This window comes from Pinus tabuliformis, chromosome 1_2, assembly GCF_031772625.1.
Source record: "Pinus tabuliformis cultivar Carrire ecotype Pingquan chromosome 1_2, CPIR1, whole genome shotgun sequence".
In the NCBI taxonomy this organism is placed as follows: Eukaryota; Viridiplantae; Streptophyta; class Pinopsida; order Pinales; family Pinaceae; genus Pinus; species Pinus tabuliformis.
Window position 1 is genome coordinate 755,227,946 of NC_142298.1, and position 15,294 is coordinate 755,243,239.

The 15,294-nt window shown below is 33.2% G+C and overlaps 1 pseudogene; it reads right to left on the reverse strand.

The window, feature by feature from the left end:
* Positions 1-7,579: 7,579 nt before the first annotated feature.
* Positions 7,580-12,827, reverse strand: LOC149207984 (U4/U6 small nuclear ribonucleoprotein Prp31 homolog pseudogene; annotated as a pseudogene).
* Positions 12,828-15,294: the final 2,467 nt, after the last annotated feature.

Consider the following 15,294-nt stretch of genomic DNA (forward strand, 5'->3'; position numbering starts at 1 on the left):
CACGCGTGAACATGACTGCACAGTCTCCCACGGTCTTGGATCACGTGTACCCATTGGTCGCTTACCCTTGAGCTCGGGCAACCAATAAATCCCATGCTATTGGGCCATTAATGCTTACCCCCATCTTCTATAATGCGAATTTTTGGAGGGCGATGTGACATTGCTATGGATGTTCATACATCCATAACATTGATATTCCAGCAACGACGTAGTTTCCGATAATGCTTTGACGTCTGCACCTTGTCGCCATTTCTGGCCTACTTTCTATCCAATCTCGTCCCGTCCTGTGTACGTCTAAAGCCGGCAGCTCTAAACAGACTCAACCAATGCACCTGTAAGCGGTAAATTTAAAAAATTTCAACCTGCAGTTTACCGCTTAAAATTCAAAATTTAAAATCTGCAGTGGGCGGTTTCAATCTTGCTATTTCTCCGCGCCCATTTGAATTTTGTTGCTAACCAAAGCGAGTGGAGCTATCCATGGAACTGGAAGGGTCTTTCATCCTGGAATTCAACCGGATTACAATGAAAGCATGTTCCTTCATCAAGGGGTCTTTCACGCGCTATGTGAGAATGGCCAATGTTGCAGGAGCAATTGTCGTTTCTATCAATTACAGGTTGCTATCAAACATAACCTCCAGCTTCCTGCCAATGGTTACCCACTGTTAAATTATTTTGAGAAAATATTCCCGTGGAATCACAAAGGCAATCTTAAGGTAGATACTAGAATGGAGGATCCAGATTATTGAAGGATAAGTTAATGGAATGGGTTCACGAAGTTGTAGCTTATGTTTGTTGCACATATAACCTAATGATAGCGAGAAATATATGAAGTGAACGCCCAAACTTGGGAGCAAGAAACTTTGTTGAAGAAATAAAAAACTGCAATCCTGGCATATTTCAGAAGAGCGAAGAGGAAGGATGCTGAAGAAACTAAGAGACAGTGAGTGAATTAGACAAGAATTTTGTCCAGTTGATACATATCCATTTTACACAAGGAACATGGGGTCTCCATGATTGACGGTGGAGGTGAGACAAAGGCAGTGGTTTGGTTTCTATTTGGTTTATGGATTTGTGCATAAGTTCAATAAAACTTCAGTTCACAGTGAAGTTGAGATATTCGAGCATTTAATCAATAAAATCTGTGCAATAAACATGATGCATTTTGCGTGCATGTCTTGGAATATCATATGTGGCATGCCTGTACTCTATTTCATAGATTTATGGATTTGTGATTTATGCATTTGCCCAATGGTTTGTCGGGGAGCGTGAATGTAAGACTTGCGCCATATTGTAATATGTTTCTGCATGATTTTTCCAATGGGTTGGAATATCATATTTGGCCCTGTGTGCGTGTCTTATTTTGTAAAACCATCCGGTAAAATTCAATAACAATTCAATTATTTTATTATTAAGAAGTAACTATTTCCTTATGTAATATACAATTGGAGATTATTCATATTTGACATTTTAGCGGCCAACGAAATGGAAGCTTTTATGGTTTTCCTTACGGAGGAGAGGGAATTTCACAATTTTCCTATGGAAAACTTAATGGGGTTAGTAAGAGGTTATAAGGAAAGTTTAATGTTTAGTTAGTGTTACTACGGGGTTATATATCTAATTTCAAGGAAATTTGAAACAATATTATATAAATATTTTTATTTTTAATAGTAAAAAGATAGAATTTTGTTTTTAAATTTAATTGTTATTTTAAGGTTAAATTATTATTATAATAAAATAATAAGTTTTTGTATATTTAATTATTATGTAAAAAGTATGGAGTGAGCTTTTAGGTAAAAAAGTATTTGAGAAAGCTCTATGTAAGAATATGTGTTTCTCTATAGAAGATTAGATGTTTAAGTTCTCCTAGAAAATTAGAGAATCCATTTATGCATTAAAAAACACTCTAATAAGAACCCTAATCCATTTATGCATTAAAAAACACATTTTAAACAAAACAAAATTAGAATCTCACCTAAAATTGTATTGCCAATTCCTCTGAAACATGTCATTTTGTATATTAATTATTTCAATTATTATATTTTCTTTTGGAAATCAATTTGGTTTATTAGATTAAATGTTCAATTAGAATTTTTAGAATTTTATTTTTATGTTACAAAAATATTAAGGGTAGTGTTTCAAAATTCCCATAATTTTGTGGACTTAAAAGGTTAGGAGGATTGGCCATGTGACCAATCTTTTGAAAATGAGATATAACCTCTATATACTTAGGAGATTTGAAGAGAATTTGTTTATTTATCTTGAATCTTTTTTTGGTGAGAATTTGTTTTTCGTTTTAAATATTTTTAGTGTCACAAAAGCAACAAGCTCTTTCAAAATAATTTTGAGAAATGAGCAATACTCTTTCACTTTAAAACTCAAGATTTTTTTTTTTTTTTTTTTTTTTTTTTTACAATAGAAATCATAGAAATATAATTATTTCTATAAATTTAAAAAAATATATAACTATTTATAATTTAATTAAAAAAATTATTCATATACATTTACTTTAATCTTAGATTCATTAAAAATATAAAAATATCTCCAAAAAACAAATTCAATTTGAAATCATTAGCAAACATGTTTATTTGTCTTATGGTTTATGAAATTAATGTTAAAATGTATTTGTATTAAAAATATATATTTATTTAACAAAAAACATTATTGTTTATCATTTAAGAGTTAATTTTATAAAATATTGGCATGAAAAAGTTGTTTTAGGCATAGTCTAATGAGGCGGAGGAGTTGCCCGGGAAGTTAAGGAAATTCCGGTCATATTTAGAGAAAATCTGGCAAGAATTTTTGTAAATCCAAGTTACAGTTGTTAAACTTCAAAATTTTAAGTGTCCTAGATGTTTTTGATGGTGCTTAATCCATTTCCACAATCAAAAACATGATTCAAACACTGCCTCTACAAGATTTTTTGAAATTTTTTTGCTCGGATTTTGACCACTTTTGGTCGTGGGACAATTCCTCTGCCTCGTTAGACGACTCCGTTGTTTTATTATGATTATGTGTTTTTTATAATTTAATATGAAATAGGTGTGCAATTTCTTCCATGATCAACATGAAGTTGACACATGAGATTTAAAAGAATATTAATAAAACAACTCACTCCTTTGAGACCAAGGTAATAGAAACTAGGTTAGATTGGGTTGATGAGAATGGGAGTGTAAGTCAAAGGGACATCCCTAGGATAGTCAAAGGCAATACGCAAATCCATCAATCATGAGAGGAATAAGTTGGGAAGGCATAGAAAATCCTCCTTTGCAAATCCTGTAACACCAACAAGCTTGGATGAAATCACTGAACATCCTACTACAAAGTGTCATATTTATCATCTTTGTCCATCTTCAGATGGAAAAGTCAAGACGACACTTAGTAGATGCCCAATCATGTTTCCAATGCCATAGGTAAGACTAGAATTTGGAGAAATTCGCAAGCACTTTTGGAAGCTTTCAGCACAACATTGATTTTCGCACAAGTCTTTGCACTTCAAATTTGCACACTTTATGGATACATGAGAGGATGACCTTCTTGGAAAAAAGACGACGTTGTTTTCAGGGTATCAGTTAAATGTATAATTTTTGGTACAGGGTACCCACAACACATCATTGTTCGTGTGCATGGTGAGCAATACATCGTGTGCAAGAGTACCCACCAATGATTTGATGTGATACTTTATGAAGTGGTTCAAATACATTCACTTATTTTTATTATTAATATTTTTTTATCATTGAGATTCACCCCTATTTTAATATGAATATTTTTCAATTCGCCCTCATTTTAGTATGGAGATTTTTAACTTATCAATAGGAATCTTTATAGTACCATGATTCAATACCATAAATCCATCTTAACTCTGGATCTAGTAAGCATCGATCAATTCTCCCAATATGAAAACCTCTTTTTATGTGCAAAACATGAAAAAAAGTTCACATCTCGAGATTTGATTCCTCTTAACTCTTGGTAGATATGGAGAATTTATGTTGATAAAATGTTTTAATTATAAGACTTTTTATTTTATTTTATATATAGAATGTTGGCATTCAAATATTTTATTTATGATTCACAATTTTCACATTAAAATGTTAATACATGCTCGCGCATATTCGGAAGTAGAAACCATCTCTCTATATATATGAAAATAAATATAAATGTTACATGTCAAACTCCATATTAAACATTGAACAATTTCAAATATCCCTCATACCTTAAATGAGGAAGAAACTTCTAACTTCATCTTCCTCTATGTGATGGACGTCAAAATAAACTTCTAACTACTGCAAGTGGTGATTTAATTTCAAAGGCATCAATCTCACCTTGATATGTCTTGATGCCCTTCACTTCCATCTTGAACAAGGAATGTGAATGGTTCGTGGCACTTGAACTAGGTTTTTATATTTAAGGTTCTTTCCTAGAGTCCTTCTCTAGTTCTTCTTGATCCCGTGATGTTCCCTCTATGTTGTAGCGGCTACAACCATCCTCCAAAATTTTGCCTTGGCTTCGTTTTGGAGCATCCCTACCAACCAACCTTAGCAACATGTCTTGCACTACCCAAGTACTTATGCTTTTAGTTGAGTTTCTTTGGCCTATCATCTTGTGTTTGCTAACTTGTTTGCCTTTCCCCCGCAAACTGACTTCTTGTGACTTGGTCTTCAATTGGTTCTTGTGCTAACATGGAGAATTGGTGCAGAACTGGAGGGAAACCAACCTTCGGAATTGCATAGTGCATCATGGCAGCTAGCTACTCTCCAAAATTGCGCAGAGCATATGATCGCCTTCCCCATGAAAATTGCGCAGAGAATGTGACCGCCTTCCCCAAGAAAATTGCACAAAGCAGCCCATCATTGGGCTTGCTCTCAGAATTTGCGCAGTTCTGGTTGGCAGCCTTGGCTTTAGTCCAGAAACTGCGTAGATCTTAAGGGGAAGCTAGAGCCACTGAGCCTAGAAACTGCGTAGAATTCATCCCAAGGCTTGTTGTCTGTTGCATGTGCTCACAAGTTGACCAGTTCCCTCCAGGACTGTGCAATCTTGCCTTGCATGCATGGGCGACTTTTTCCTCAAAAAGTAAAAGGAAAAAAGAAAAAAGAAAAAAACATCCCTAGATTTTAGGGATCTATTTTTAGCAACTGGGAGTTACATGCAAAAGCCTTTTTAGAAACCTCTTGCCAAGTGTCCTTTTTCCTAGAATTGTGGCATACACGTCATAAGCCTCGATCTTGTCAAAAGTATTTATTCGATGCTTCAAAGCTCATTCTTCACTTCGATCTTGGAGCTATGATATTCCCAATGCATCTAGGAACCTTCGGCACACTCATTGCAGCTTCTCCAGGAAAGTCTGCTTTTCATGTCCTTTGCTTCTTTTCTATCACTTTTTGTATTTCACTTTGTGTGAGTGTTGTTTTCTTGGTTTTATTGAACGCTTGCTTTAGTTTTAATGCATGTTATCTTGTAGGAGCATCCTTTCAAGTTTTGCATTGTATTTCCTTGTTTTCGCGTGCAGGTCATTTTCTCATGTGTCCATAAAGTGTGCAGATTCAAAGTGAAAAGACTTGTGCCAGTATCAAGGTTGTGTCGAAAGCTTCAATAAGTGTTTACGGATTTGCCAAATTTTAGCCTTACCTATGGGATTGGAAACACAATCAGGCATCTACTAAGTATCACCTTGACTTCTCCATCTCAATAGGATGAAGATGAGAAATACGACAATTTGTAGTAGGATGTTCAATGATTTCATCCAAGCCTGTCGATGTGACAGGATTTGCAAAGGAGGAATTTCTATGCCTTAACTTAGTCCTCTCATTGGTGATGAATTTACATATTGCCTTTGACTATCTAAACAAAAACAATAAGATAGTGCTTGGTAACAAGGCGGATCCTAGGGATGTCTCTTTGACTTAAACGCCCCTTCTCATCAACCCAATTGGGTTTCCCCACCTTGCAGCTGATTTAAAAAATTATCATTTTCCTTGATGACTTCCTCATGTTGTATCTTTAGATCAATGATTTTCATGTCATTACTCTTATGGCTACTCTCACTATCTTCTTGAGCTAAAATTGGATCCTCTACTGCTATGAATGTGGAGCCCTTTTTATCATTCTCTTTCTCTTCAATAATTCAATGGGGTTTTCCAAAAATTTATAAATCATGAACCCTTTCTCTTCCATAAAAACTATGTAGCTTGTTTGTCCATGATTTTTTTTGTAGTCACACAATGTGTCACTTTAGTGACATCATGATATGATAGTCCTTTTAATATTATATTCCTGTCTTCCTCATTAAATTCATCCTACATACCATATTCAAATGAGAGAGAAAATATTCACATCAAGAGTTAAAAGATATGCTTCAAATTTCATCTTCCAAAGCATATAATTTGGTCAATGTGTTAGTGTCCGATTTTATAGTAATCAAAGTAAAGCTTAGTATTTTATATTATTTTGGTCAATTTGTAAAGTGCTACTATGATCCGATAGAGATCAAGACTTAGTGTCAATAGGGTATACTAAATTTTGATTGGTAAATATATCCAAGTTATCAAAATTTTAAAAGGATTTAGGTTTAATAAGTCTAGGGTAATGCATAATCCAAGTCATGAGTGAAATTTATTTGTGGGCTCTCTCATCATTCAAGAAAATTAGTGGTGTATTTTTTAGTTAGTTTCTAGGTCAAATTAAAGATTTCAATCATAATATTACCACTGTAAGTTAATGTTGTGATTTCCTTTTTTGTTGTGCATCTCTTTTTTTCTATGCTTCAACATTCCAAATTTGAAAAGGAAATCATTTCAATTAAAGGATAGCTTCTTGGCTTCAAAAAAAGTGAGAACTAGTTGAAGGAACTTTTCAGTGTGTTGTCGAAGCAGGGGAGGCTAACTGTGATGCCATTCTTCCCACGTCCTTCTTTGTTGAACAGGCCAGCAAACCCAATGTTTGTAACTTGATTCTAAGCATTGGGATTTCATAGAATAAGCTAAGGGGAAAACAGAGTGATTAGGGGGCTAAGGGGAAAACATAGTGATTAGGGGGCTCCTTGTTGCACAAGTCTGCCACTTTCATTTCAACCTTTTGGACTTGGATAATGTTTTACAAGTGAATATTTACACAGATCAGGGTACGGACATAGCAATAAAATAATTGTTCAGTTTGTGCTTTGCTACGAAGTGCTTCATTTCTTTTGTTCCAAATCAAGTAGAGGAGTTTGATCCTAGGAAGCTACCACTTTGCTTTAAATTCAACGAACAAAAGGAGTTTGTCACTTGTTAAGGTGATTTTCTAGGAGATGCCTATTGGGAGAATATGGCTACAAAGTTTAGATCCAATTTCGGTTGTCATATATCTTCTCATTGTAGCCCACAAGTTATAGACATGAACTGTTAAGTTTAAAGAAAATGGAAATGCAAAATCTCTGGTTCAACTGTTTCGTGGGAAAAAAATTAGAAAATAACAATCGACATGCACGCATTCTCAAAGCAGGTGGCGTGCTTTGGAAAATCTCTGTTTGTTCAAGGTATCCAACATGAAACTATGAAGTCGCTGTTGAAAATCCTGCCAAATTCTTTTTCTTTGCACCTAGAAGCTACACATTACAAGCTGACATTTTAGCTACTGAAGAGAGACCCCCTGCAGTACCCATCAATTTCGCTGCAACCGGACTCCCTGCAATAGCAGATAAATTGGGGGCAATGTGTCCCATCCTACTCTCAGCAAAATCCAAAACCTTCTTTTTTGTTGCATCAACTGCAAGCGCTCTATCACATGCATCTAAAGTATTTGGCAAGTTTTCTTCTAATATAGGCTTACCACTAGTGGTAGATGCAGTGACAGAAATAACCATAATGATTGCCAGAGGTAAAAGACCCTCAATATCAACCAGAGTTAAATCGATCTCATTTCCAATTTTCTTTACAACTCGAGCATAATCAATTGGATGGTGTACAAGAGATTCTAACTCAGGAAACTTCAACCATGAGTAAAGGGATAACCATGAGTGTAACGACTTATGATGGTTCTACTTATCTTGTCATGAATTAATTGCTTAACTAGGTGAGGTGCATTGGATTAGGTGTTGCATTTGGGTTGTTGGTGTGACAAGGGTTTTGGGGGGAATTATGGTTGGATTTTGTTGGCACAAGACTCATATAAGTTAGGTGAGTATGAAATTATTTGGTGTGGTAGTGATGGCATGCCCATAATGCATGATGCAACTTTAGATTAGCATGTGATAGCAATACATGTGAGATAATTGCATTAATGGAAAATGTAGAATTTGAGGTGAAGTTGGAGTTCGTGGTTTAATGAAGGCAAGAAGTGCATAGACATAGCTAGATGTGTGGTGACCAAGGTGACACCATTTTATCAGAAAAACCTTGGCCACATTTGTTTGGGTTAGACAGGCCCATTGGTAGACCATTATGACTTAGATGAAATTCTGTCAATCAACAAATTCAAGTTTTTCATATTACCCTTCATAAAATTTTATAAATCTTCTATTGTTGATCACATTGGAATGTCATAGTTGCCAACCAATCTCTTTTTGTTTTGAAGCTTCAAGGCTTCTCTGTCATTGGTGGTTTCTTTGTGAGTTCTTTTAGGTAACCATCTAATCAATGGTGATGGGTTGAAAAAGAGAATCCCTTTTGATATCCTCTCCCTGGAAATGCAGGCGGAGGTAAGTAGAAGAGAAGGGAAGGTCCTAAACATTCACATGTTTTGTTCTAATAAGCCAGGATTGCATGCCACTTTGCTTTGAATTCAACGAACAAAAGGAGTTTGTCACTTGTTAAGGTGATTTTCTAGGAGATGCCTAAGTTGAAAATCCTGCCAAGTTCTTTTTCTTTGCACTTAGAAGCTGCACATTACAAGCTGCCATTTTAGGCAATGAAGAGAGACCCCCTGCAATACCCATCAATTTCGCTGCAACCACACTCCCTGGAATAGCATACAAATTGGGGGAAATGTATCCCATCCTACTCTCAATAGGTTAACTAAATATTGTAGTTGGCTACCACCCCCACCCCCACACATATATCATGTGTTTGTACTTGTGTATACTACTGTTTAATGCACGTTTACATGCATATAATTTAATACCATCCATTTCACATATATGGCGTTTTTATTTAATATTTAAACATATAATTTTATAAAGTTCTTACATTGAAATTGGATTAAGCTCAATATTATACAATGAAATTACACAAATTCATGGCATTTAATAAATTATTCATATTGAAAAAAAATTAATAATAAAAATGAAATGAATTTGAAACCATTAAAAAGGAACCAATATGAACTAGCAAATATACTACATATTGATAATAATTAACAACTCATTAAATTAGTAAATATGCTATAAATTGAAGGCAATTAATGGCTCATTAAACTGGAAAATACACTACAAATTGGTGGCATTTAATTACTCATTAAACTAGTAAATATATTATAGGATAATGAATCAAATCAACCAATTAATAGCTAATAGAAACAAAGCTAAAATTTATTAAATTAGTAAATATGCTATAAATTGAAGGAAATTAATGACTCATTAAATTAGTAAATATGTTATAAATTGAAGGCAATTAATGACTCATTAAACTGGAAAATACACTACAAATTGGTGGCAATTAATTACTCATTGAACTAGTAAATATATTACAAGATAATGAATCAAATCAACCAATTAATAGCTAAAAGAAACAAAACTAAAATCTAATCATGTTGTAAGGGACTGATCATGTTACCATTAGTCTCCTCCCTAAACATAATAACTCATCTATATGGTTTAGTTTTTTTGTAATAACAAATAATTAAATTTGTACTTGTTAGTAGACCATTGTATATCTACCTTTTGTCAACCATGACTATGGTACTATGTAAATTAAACAATATAACATCTTGTAAGAAAATTTTGGGTAAAAATGTATTCACCAATATTAATATTAACTTTTGTTTAAAGTTCTTCATCGGCAACTAATCTTTGAGGATATGGTTGTATTTAAGAAAACAACTTAAAGTGATTGTAGAATCTAAAAGAAATCTTATGATTAAATCCTTAAAATGACGTTTAAAATTTGAGAACTATCAAAATTACTTTAAAATTGCATCAATTGATATTGGCATATGTCATCAATAAATAAGCATTTGAAAATGGGATATTCTTTTGTTGCATTGATTTCTTGATGATATTGTGGAAAATAATAATTTTCATTGACTTTAATGGTAATATATATGCCAAATATATTATATTTAATTCAATTTGACAATAATTTAACTTTAAATGATTGGTTCACAAATATTGATTTCAATAATAATACAATCATGTATTAAATACAAGCCCTAAGCCTTTTACAATATTTCCTAGTGTCATCATTCATTGAACATTTGAGAAAATGAAATTGGCCAATTACATTAATTTTAGCAATATTAATTAGTTGCATTAATTTAAGTGATAATGCATTTAAAAATGATTAGTTATCTCCATGAAGATTAATTAAATCATGTAAAATATATTGTGGTAATTTAGAGGATTATATAGTAAAAATTGTTACCAATAATGCAACAATTCAATCACAAGATAAAATATAGAATATACATGCATACATATATGGAAGAAAAGAAAATGGAGAGTAATTATGGAGTCAACAACAAGTATTCTTTATTAATAGGTATGATCTAATTAATATACAAAATGACATGTTTCACAGGAATTGGCAATACAATTTTAGGTGAGATTCTAATTTTGTTTTGTTTAAAATGTATTTTTTAATGCATAAATGGATTAGAGTTCTTATTAGGGTGTTTTTTAATGCATAAATGGGTTCTCTAATCTTGTAGGAGAACTTAAACAACTAATCTTCTATAGAGAAACACATATTCTTACATAGAGCTTTCTCAAATACTTTTTTACCTAAAAGCTCACTCCATACTTTTTACATAATAATTAAATATACAAAAACTTATTATTTTATTATAATAATAATTTAACCTTAAAATAACAATTAAATTTAAAAACAAAATTCTATCTTTTTACTATTAAAAATAAAAATATTTATATAATATTGTTTCAAATTTCCTTGAAATTAGATATATAACCTCGTAGTAACACTAACTAAACATTAAACTTTCCATATAACCTCTTACTAACCCCATTAAGTTTTCCATAGGAAAATTGTGAAATTCCCTCTCCTCCGTAAGGAAAACCATAAAAGCTTCCATTTCGTTGGCCACTAAAATGTCAAATATGAATAATTTCCAATTGTATATTACATGAGGAAATAGTTACTTCTTAATAATAAAATAATTGAATTGTTATTGAATTTTACCGGATGGTTTTACAAAATAAGACAGGCACACAGGGCCAAATATGATATTCCAACCCATTGGCAAAATCATGCAGAAACATATTACAATATGGCGCAAGTCTTACATTCACGCTCCCCGACAAACCATTGGGCAAATGCACAAATCACAAATCCATAAATCTATGAAATAGAGTACAGGCATGCCACATATGATATTCCAAGACATGCACGCAAAATGAATCATGTTTATTGCACAGATTTTATTGATTAAATGCCCGAATATCTCAACTTCACCGTGAAGTGAAGTTTTATTGAACTTATGCACAAATCCATAAACCAAATAGAAACCAAACCACTGCCTTTGTCTCACCTCCACCGTCGGTCATGGAGACCCCATGTTCCTTGTGTAAAATGGATATGTATCAACTGGACAAAATTCTTGTCTAATTCACTCACTGTCTTTTAGTTTCTTCAGCGTCCTTCCTCTTCGCTCTTCTGAAATATGCCAGGATTGCAGTTTTTTATTTCTTCAACAAAGTTTCTTGCTCCCAAGTTTGGGCGTTAGCTTCATATATTTCTCGCTATCTTTAGGTTATATGTGCAACAAACATAAGCTACAACTTCGTGAACCCATTCCATTAACTTATCCTTCAATAATCTGGATCCTCCATTCTAGTATCTACCTTAAGATTGCCTTTGTGATTCCACGGGAATATTTTCTCAAAATAATTTAACAGTGGGTAACTATTGGCAGGCAGCGGGAGGTTATGTTTGATAGCAACCTATAATTGATAGAAACGACAATTGCACCTGTAGCATTGGCCATTCTCACATAGCGCGTGAAAGACCCCTTGATGAAGGAACATGTTGTCATTGTAATCCGTTTTAATTCCAGGATGAAAGACCCTTCCAGTTCCATGGATAGCTCCACTCGCTTTGGTCGAGGCATTAGCAGCAAAATTCAAATGGGCGTGGAGAAATAGCACAATTGAAACCGCCCACTGCAGATTTTAAATTTTGAAATTTTGAGCGGTAAACTGCAGGTTGAAATTTTTTAAATTTACCGCTTACAGGTGCATTGGTTGAGTCTGTTTACAGCTGCCGGCGTTACACGTACACAGGACGGGACGAGATTGGATAGAAAGTAGGCCGGAAATGGCGACAAAGTGCGGACGTCGAAGCATTATCGGAAACTACGTCATTGCCGGAATATCAATATTATGGATGTATGAACATTCATAGCAATGTCACATCGCACTCCAAAAATTCGCATTATAGAAGATGGGGTAACCATTAATGGCCCAATAGCATGGGATCTATTGGTTGCCAAACAAACAATAAATACAATGCTACTGGGTATTGAATGCCCTCTAAGAGAATACTTAATGCACTCTGAGAGCTCGACGGGACAACCCTGGTCATGCTCCCGGATACATAAATGGACATATGTAAGATTCCTACGACGCAACAGCCATTAGAATTTCGAGCCACCTCCGCCTTCGCCTTGATCGCCACCGCCACCATCAGTCCGTAGGGATGCCGGCATAAACGATACAGGATATACCAGGATATACAACGTATGCATTTAATTGGCATATTAGTGTGAATTTGAATTTTGAGTTTGAATTTGAAATCCCGCTCTCAAAATTTTAATTTATATAACTGTGACAGCCTGGAGGGTGTAGCAAAAGGCTGCCCGTCCTGCTCTCTGGAGAGTGCAACGAAATGCGGTCTGGTAGTGTCGGTGGCGATCATGGCGAAGGCGATGACAAGGTCTCAAATCCTCAGCGCAGTGGTAGCACTGCTTTTGAGATGCTGGGAGTTCTCAGACATCGCGCTCACTGCAACAGTTGCACGAAGATGCTGAGGCGCAGCAAGATATACAGCAGCTATGCTATCAAGGGGAAAAGCAACTTCTTTTGTGATGGTAGTTACGAGCCCTCCCTGTGGATACACAATTCCTCTCATGCTGCTAAATATTTCATCTCACCCACAGCAACCGAACGGCGATACATTAGTGTCGATGACCTTTGTGAATGCCTGGAGATGAAGATTTATCTGGATGGAGGGGACGGTAGTTTCTCTGTATTCAAGATGCCCAGAAGCCGCTGAGGTTTTCTTTAAGTTTAACTATTGAGGTCAGAATATAGATCTACATACGCAGTGCAATATATTTTCATCTAAGTTTTTCTAAATATATTTTCATCTAAGTTTTTCTTTGTTTAAATTTGTTGAGTTTGTTTATTCTCAGCAACTTTGCGCAGTTTCTTCCTCCAGAGATCACACATTTTCATTTATTATATCCTCTGTGTCATGCGTTGTAATGGCACGTACAAGGTACTACTAGTTATTTTATTGTGAATACCATTTATTTTCTGCTCTGACAGAGAGGTTTACAATGGCATAGTCTCGGTTACGCTTGATAAGTTTACACTGCATAGTCTCAGTTTCAGAGGAAAATTTTAATCATTCCTTTGGCAAAACTGCTGAGCATACTGGAGCTTTCTACATATTTTTTCAAACATAAGAGTGAGAAAATACTGAGAGCCAGAAACCACTGCTATAGATCTTTGAAAGAAACTCTGGCGAAATGCGAATTGTTTTGCTTTTTTCTAAATGATGTCTGCTGAAACGTTTACAGGTTCATGGGTTCATAAGATGTCTAAGTGGGACCATTTGTAATTTTGCAAATGATTTTTAAAGTTTGAGTACTGTGTTTTAATATATTATGGAAATAGAATGGTTATATATCTATATATGTTTTGGTTGTAATGGTTGTGAGGAGGTTATATTTGATTTTAATTTTTTTAATGTTATTTTAAAATTTGAATGTAAATTTTTTTATTTATTTTTTTTATTGAAATGTAATTTTAAAATTATATAAAAATACATTTAATATTATAAAATATTTTGTTATTTGAATGTAATTTTAAAATTATATAAAAAAATATTTAATATTATAAAATATTTTATTATAATAATTTTTTTCAATTTTAAATCTTAAAATAATTTTTATTAAATGTATTGGATTTTTTTGGTTAGAATTTTGGTAAATAATTGTTTTTTTTTTGTGAAATTTTAATTATTTGTTCTTTAAAATTTATTTTTGACTATATAAATTTAGCATTTTAACAACTTTAGTACATTTAGATTGGAAAGAGTTCACAAATCAATATTATGATTCCAATAATTCTTTACTGGATTTTAAATCTTTTTCACTAAAAAAAATATACTCAAAAAACTTTTAAAACATATCATAAATTCAAATCAATTTAATTAACTTTAAAATTTTAGTAATTTTTAATCCATTTAAATGCATGAACAACTAGTAAAAAAAAATATACTCAAAAAACTTTTAAAACATATCATAAATTCAAATCAATTTAATTAACTTTAAAATTTTAGTAATTTTTAATCCATTTAAATGCATGAACAACTAGTAAATAAAAAGAAACTTTTAAAATGAATTTTAAAGAGGATCTCTGTTGATTTAAAAAATATACACAGCCAATTTGCCATTGAAAATTTAAAAAACCAAGAGGAGTCAAAAGATAAATCAAATACATAAAATTCTATTAAAAGTAGGTCCCAAGTAAATCGGCAAATTGAAAAACATATGATCAAGCATATATTAAAAAAATTCAAGTGGATATTCTTCATCAAAACATTAAAATTCCACACTCGGATTTCAAGAGCTTCTGAAATTTCTAAATGGATACTATGGTTTGGATTCTACAACATAGAACCATCAAAAATAAATTATTGGAACATGGATTCCATGTTCCACATTTGAATATCCTTTAAATAGTCATAGAAATCTCCTAGCTGGATTCTAGGAGATTCACTAATCAATATTTTATTTATTTTCTCTATTCCCACTTTTCTTTTAAAATAGGTAGGCATCATTTTTCTCTCTAAACTATATATCTTGATCATGTATCTTTAAATTTTACATAAACTGTGTCATTCTACTTCTAGTCACTCACCCAAA